Source organism: Apus apus, chromosome 2, assembly GCF_020740795.1.
Source record: "Apus apus isolate bApuApu2 chromosome 2, bApuApu2.pri.cur, whole genome shotgun sequence".
Lineage (NCBI taxonomy): Eukaryota > Metazoa > Chordata > Aves > Apodiformes > Apodidae > Apus > Apus apus.
In genome coordinates, this window is record NC_067283.1 from 21,153,425 (window position 1) to 21,160,547 (window position 7,123).

The following is a 7,123-nucleotide window of genomic DNA, read 5'->3' on the forward strand; positions in this document are numbered from 1 at the left end:
GCCGCCTCTCGGGCCGAGGAGCCAGCGCGCCGCGCGCAGCATGCTGGGAGAGCGGGGCTGGCCCCGCCGCCGCCTGACGGCCCGGCCCCCGCGCGGCCCCGCCGGCCCGGGTCCCGGCCCCGCCGGCAGCAGCGGCGGCAGCGCCCGGGGGGCGGGAAGGCCCCTCAGGCCCGTTCCGCAGGCACCCGTGGCCCTCGCTGGGCGCGGCCGGCTCGACGGGTGGGCGGCCCGTCTGGCCTGGCCCGGCCCGGCCCGGCCTGGCCTTCGTGCCGTGCCGCGCCGGCCGTGCCGCCACCCCTGCTGCCCCCGGGGTCGCGTCCTGCCGCCCCAGGCCGGGCGGCTTAGGGCCAATAGAACAACTCAAGGCGGGTTTTGTTTTATTTAGTTCTACTGAGCTCTTCCCTGCCTCCCCAGTTAGGAGGTGAGTCGGTTTCGCGTCCAGGTGCGTTCACTCCCTAGAGGCCATTTTCAGAGCTTCCTTACACATTGGGCTGAGTGAGTCTTTCCATTGTTAGTGCTGAAGCAGCTGGCCTGACAGTGAAGGTGGTGGTGGCCATGATGGTGTTTTTCACAGCACGGCGTGGGAGCCTGGCCACTTCTCCAAACTCAGATCCCGTTTTGATCCCTAGCTGTCAGTCAGTTTCTTCAGGGCCTTCAATATCCCATGGCCTTGGTTTGCACAGTCATGTCTTGCTGCTTCACTTCATACAGGTATCTTGTTGGCTTCAGTGGGATGTGTCCCATGATAATAATTTGACTTATAAGATATGACAAATTCTGCCTATTCCTGCTGTTACGTAAAACACAAGGAATTGTTCTTAAGGACTTTTAGTGCTGTTCAATGATTCTGAACTAGTTGGGTCAAAAATTAAGCAAAAAAGGGCATAAATACACATATGAAGGAAAAGTCATAGACATGTCAAAGAGCAATCTGGGCACGTCTTGAGAGTGCAAACAATGAAAAAAAACCCAACCTACTACACCTTGCAGTGCAGAAACACTAGATGCAATCAATAGCATTAATCATGCTCAATAATGAATGTGCTTGCATGCATTAGGCAGACTTCTAACACATCAAATTAAAACTGCACACCAAGCCTCTTCCCACAGGGATTTACAGTCATCAGGCACTTTGTTATTCTACTGATTTTTCTTTTTTCCAGAATCTCAAGTTCTGCAAGTTTCTCTATCCAGAACAACTGTTTTCAGCAGCTGATGCAGGTCAGCATTGATCCACTGCTTAGGACTGATTCCTTTTAAGGAGTTGGGTATTCTCTTTGGATTCTGCCTCAATTCAATGACATCTGCCAGATATGCTCAGAGGCTGCTTTACCTCCTCACCATTCATCATCCCCCATTATGTTCACAAAAGACATATGGTAGATGTTCTCAGAGCCTGTTTCATCCGCTCCTCTTTCATCCCTTCCCTCTGATGGGTTTCAAAATTAATTGCAAGAATGCTTTCAAAACAGGCAGAGCTTTTATGCAGTAGTCCTGCTGTCAGAGTAAACACAAGAGGTGTGGGGAACTGGGGCTTTAGACTGTTTTCTGCCTGAAAAGATTCCAACCCAACTTTACTTTCCAGACAACATCCTATTCAACATTTTGAAAAAGGTAGTCTATACTCAGGGGGCACCTTAAGGCTCTGTAGTCATGGGTCATGCTTTGTTTGTTTGTTTGCTTTTGATTGAACACAGTGTGAAGTACAAGAGTCCTTTAAATACTTTGTAATATATTGTATCTCCTTCTCTTCCCTGTCCCATGGCTCTAGCATTTTATCATGGCACAGGAATGGGTGGTGGTTAGAGCACCCTTCCACTAAATGTGGGGCTTACCCTCTCAGACAGGGACAGCTACAGAAACCTTAGGTGTGAGTAGAATAATGAGTATGGTATTAAAAAAAAAAAACTAATAAAAGAAAAAAAAATAGTGTGTTAAGCTTCCTTTGTTGGATGTAGTTCAAAATTAAATGTCCTACTGCATCTGTAATAGGACTCATGTGGCCTAAGTTAGCTACCTAAAAGTAAGGAAACTACTTCAAAGGGACAGTCTCAAATTGCATCTAATTTCAGGGTAACTACAACTGGTAGAGAATGTAGCAACACTGCACTCCCTGTGCCCACAACTATGTGCTGCCACCGCATTTCTTGTATTAGATTTGGAATTTGATCCAATTCATTTGGGGCTGCACAATCAGCTGATCCAGCCGAAAACTACCTCACCACAAAAATTTCCATTTTGGATCATGTCTCTCATCTGACTCACCTTGCAATTACATCCTAAGCAAGTGAGGAGGTGGGAAGGCATGACTGGGGACTGTGCTTCACCAGACTGGGTCAAGAAAAACCGGCATGTCCAGAGGATTATTAATCTCTTCTATTTCAGACCTCCTTCAGAAGATGACCTCTGCAACAGTCTGACTCCTTTGACTTCACAGTGGAGCTCATGTGCCCAGCAGTTCTCTGACTTAGGACTTGTCTCCAGACAGCCTTATTGCAAGTTTTAAGTAGCAGGTTTTTTAAAAAATATGTGCTAGTTTTGTCCAAAGTAAACAGTCTGAGATGATTGATACAGACACTTATTTCTTTGCACACTTCATTTTTTGTATTGTACCATTGTTCAGATACCGCTAAGAGATAAAAACAAGTATTCAGTTAATTGCTAGTGCAACTCACTTCCTGGATTTTAAAGGTGTGACATTCTTCTAAATTTGTTTATGTAGATGTTTAATGTTGTTGCTTGTTTATATTATTTATTACTTGGTTTTGAAATTATGACAAGGGTTTATCCATACCGAGGCTAAATTCTGGTGAGATACAATTATTCATTTCCCTATGGTCTTCTGGTAGGAAAGGGTACTTAGGAACAACAACTTATAAACTACAATTTGCTAGGAAAGTTCTGATAGTTTTTACAGTCACTCAACAGACACACATCTGCAGTAGCCAAGTGTGTTTCTTAGAAGAAAACAAAAATATTTTGGCCATGGAGGGGAAGTCCACTGCAGTTCCAATTTACTGGAGGAGTATTATACTTGATGTACCTATTTATTTTAGCACATATTAGTTTGCTATCTGCTGCACTGTACAGATATGGTGTACAGTTCCAGGAAAAAGTCATGCTGCTACATGTTAGCAAGGAGACAGATATGGAGACCAGATAAAAGGTTGTCTCAGGGATCAGTCACACTGACCTCTCTTTTAACAGCATTTTCATTATAGTCCACTGTGTATGTTGCTTTCAGAACTGGCAGCTCGTCAGAAAAAGAAAAAGGAAAAAAAGAAGTTTCAGAAAAAGAAAGTGCCAGCAGCCCATTTACTAACAGCTTTTGTCTTTGACAGGGCAAGATGTTTTGGACAGCCTACAAGGTGCTGTAATGCATAATCATACAATGACTGAGACAAAATCTATCACAGTCACAGGCCATGTATAAATGTTCTAAGTACTGGACTACAGTGATTTACTACCCATCTATAATCTTATTGTACATGCCCTAATGTTTTGCAAGTGTCCAAGCTGCATGGCTTGCTTATGTTATTCTTACCTGTTTCCTTATATAAAAAGAATATATAAAACATATCCATACAATAAGTCTGTTGTCCTCTGTTAGACAAGAAGGCTAAAGTTACTTACTTGTCCTTTTTGGCCTTAGTATTTATGAAGTTCGCAAATAGGATTGTATGAAGCATACAGCTGGAGTCCTCTCAAGTCCACGTAACATTAGAACTAGGTGAGTAGTCAAATAATAAAATTTATAAAACAATTCATTTTGCCCTGACCACATAAAAAATTGTAATGTGCAACTTTCTAGCTAATACTTGCACATAGAGATGCCAGAAACAAGAAAGATGACAGAAACAACCCTCCCCCTTTCTGTATTCAAAGCAGTACTTGCAAACCAACTCACTTGAAGTAGTATTTCATATGTTTACACTGCAGTTCTATTAAATTATTTTGGATAACAGTTTCCCCAAATTCTATCACAAAAATATGTTTATAATATTTGCTTTAGTAAGCTTATAGTGATGTATTGTGATATACCTGTAAGAAGCAAATAGTCTGGAAGCTGCTGGGACCTCTGGGTGCCCCTGGGTGCCTAAGCTTCCCTGGGGATGCTGGTGGGAGCATCCTTCTATGCCAGCTTCCTGACACTGCCATGGGGAACCACTTGTCCCAGTGCTTTTTTTGGCACAAACACCTGTTCTCAGTGTGGCCAAACTGACTACGCTCAACATGGTCACTTTTTCTTGCTGGTAACTCAGACCCTTTTTCAACCAATGATGAGGTTAAAACTAATCTTTTCATGCACCACTGCTCTTCTAAGAAGGAAAACAGAAGTACTTCCAATTAGTTAGATTGGAACACTACTCCCTTGATAAAGAGCCCTTTTTAACTCAAGTCCTTGAAGTAAAACTAAATAACAAGCAAAGATTGTCTGTGCTCTGAAGCTAATAATGGAAGCAGTCTCCTCTGTAGAGATTGTTGTGCTCACGCAAGCAAGCTACCATTGAAATACGCTGAAAATCAGGAGGTATTTTTGATATTGAATTGTGTTCATTGAAACCCTGTGAAAAATCTGTCTAATAGCTGTTGTTAAGGTAGAAAAACTTATTTATTTATTTAAGGAAAATATTACATTTACTGCATGGTATAGGAAAGGGAATTTAGGAATGTCTTTCACTAGCAGTTAATTTTCAATATGTACTTTATCATACTCACATTAATGATACCATTGAAGTTAATTATACTAATTTTAAGGTTTGAGTATTTTATAAGCATATCTATATAATTAGAGTGTTAGATTGGAGTTAGCTTCTTGATACCGCCAGTCTTCATAGCGTACAAAGGTGCTGACTGCACAGATTACAGTCTGTGGAACTTGTCTAAACAGAAATCTATCCAAGCCTAGCAATGCAACAAAATGTCAGGATAGTTGAACAGTGTTACAGTTCACAGTATCCCATAAAGAAAATAGTTTTTGTACAGAGTCCAAACACTCTGTTATAACAAAAAGTACTCTGAGTTTTGATAAACTAAACTCAGATGAGCAGGTAGTCACCGCCCTTTAACATATGTGCATCTGTCCACATTGTGGTTTAGGTTGTAGTTTAGCTTCTGAAGAGGATTAAATAGAACAACACACAAGGGCATCTCAGATGAGTGCTCACAACATAAACCAGTGCTTTTCAGATGTAAAATCAACAGTTTTAATATAAAGACTTCTAAATATCCACACCCAAGTTTTTGTGTTTTTATGACAGAACTACAGATTTCCACTTCAGCCTGTGTTCATGGCACCCGTTTTCCTTTGCTGATTACTGAACTGTACAGAAACTTAATACAAGTAATTTATCTTGCAGTAGCAGTGCAAAACTCAAACTGCTTCAGATGTGAAAAATACAAAGACATCTTCTAGTTCTTCTCACAATATTTATGCAATCCATTCTACACCATGCCTTTTGAAAGCATCTTCTGTCCTGTTCCTTGACTGGTAAATAAAACAATAGATATATGCACGGGGATGAAAGCACAGAAAGTGCATAAACACTGTGTTGTTCAATTTAGACACAGCTAAATTCTGTTTATTTGCATTTATCCTTGAATACCTTGCTGATTACTACATACTATAAACCTAAAATTGTGTGCACGTACTATATAAGTCCGTTGTCTAAACACTTTGTCCTTGCAAAGTGTGTTGGGAACATTAAGTGCAGACAGGGCAGAATCACAGAATCATAGAATGCCAGGTTGGAAGGGACCTCAAGAATCATCTGGTCCAACCATTCTAGGTAGAACAAGCAGAACTCAAGTTGTTAAATTTTTTATAATAAATTCTCCTTCATTAGGATTTTAAGTTATCATCTCGTGTTTAACTAATTTTAAGTATAAAGGGCTCTGTAGAATAAAGAATTCTGCATGGCTCACACTAAGTAAATCTTATAGCATTTCATAGTAGATGACCTTCCCCTGTGATAGTGGAGCTGGTAAGTAATTCTGTGATTTTCAGACCACAGTATCTTTTCATTTCATAAAAGTGTTCCCGTATTGGATAGGTAAACTTCGTAGTGAAAAAATAATTACAGAACACTGCATAAGAAAATAATTCTCATAAAAGCTTCACCTTGTATTTCTGGAAATAGATTGGAAATAAAACCCTTTCAGCTTTATAAGGTAATAAATATCTACTTGTGCAACAGGCACCTAGGAGATAAATATATATTGATAATATCAAGCATGAAGAAGGCAAAAAACCCCACTCGTTGTAATAAAGGTGTAGCAATGTTGATGGTTTGGAACTAGAGTTAATAAAGGAGAACCACCTGTGAAGGCTGGGAATGAATATGAAACATAATGATGTGCTCGCCTACAGTACAAAAGACCTTGATCTGACTATCTTCAACTTCATTAGGAAGGCAGATTTCAGGCTATACTTGAATAACAACAAAGTTGAGCTAAATTGATAAGTCACTTGTAACTAATTTAAAAAGCCAAATTAGACAGTGCAATTAATGTATAAGCCTATTCAGTTCCATTGATTATATTTCTGTATGTAGACAAAATCTGTCTTATGAATAATGTTGAGATGTTTTGGGCAAAAGGGCACTAGGCAAAGTTGAATTATTAGGTTAAATAATTTTGCCACTATAAAAGTACAGTATTTCTAATTAAGCAGGGATATTGTACTTAATGCTTTGAAAATAGCTCAAAGTTTATCAAATTTAAAATTATTAACACAACAAAGAAACTGCTGAAAAATCGTCATACAGGAACTACCAAGGATATGAAGTAGTTCTAGATTAAGGAGAAAATATCTCCATGGTTTAAAGTATGGGGAACGAAATAAAGATCAAGTTTTCTTTATTGTGACCACAAGAAATCAGTGGGCTGTTTATGAAAGTTCAGTCATAAGTTTCATGCTTAATATATCCATAAATGGCCCGGAAAGAGAGACAAACATGGGATGGCAAAATTTGCAAATGACATAAAATGTTTAGTATATTCAAATCCAAAAAAACTGGACTTGTGCAAAGCACTTGACACTGTCCTGCATTACATCCTTGTCTCTAAATTGGAGAGACATGGACTTGCCAGAAAGAACACTCAGTGGAAAAAGAATTGGCTG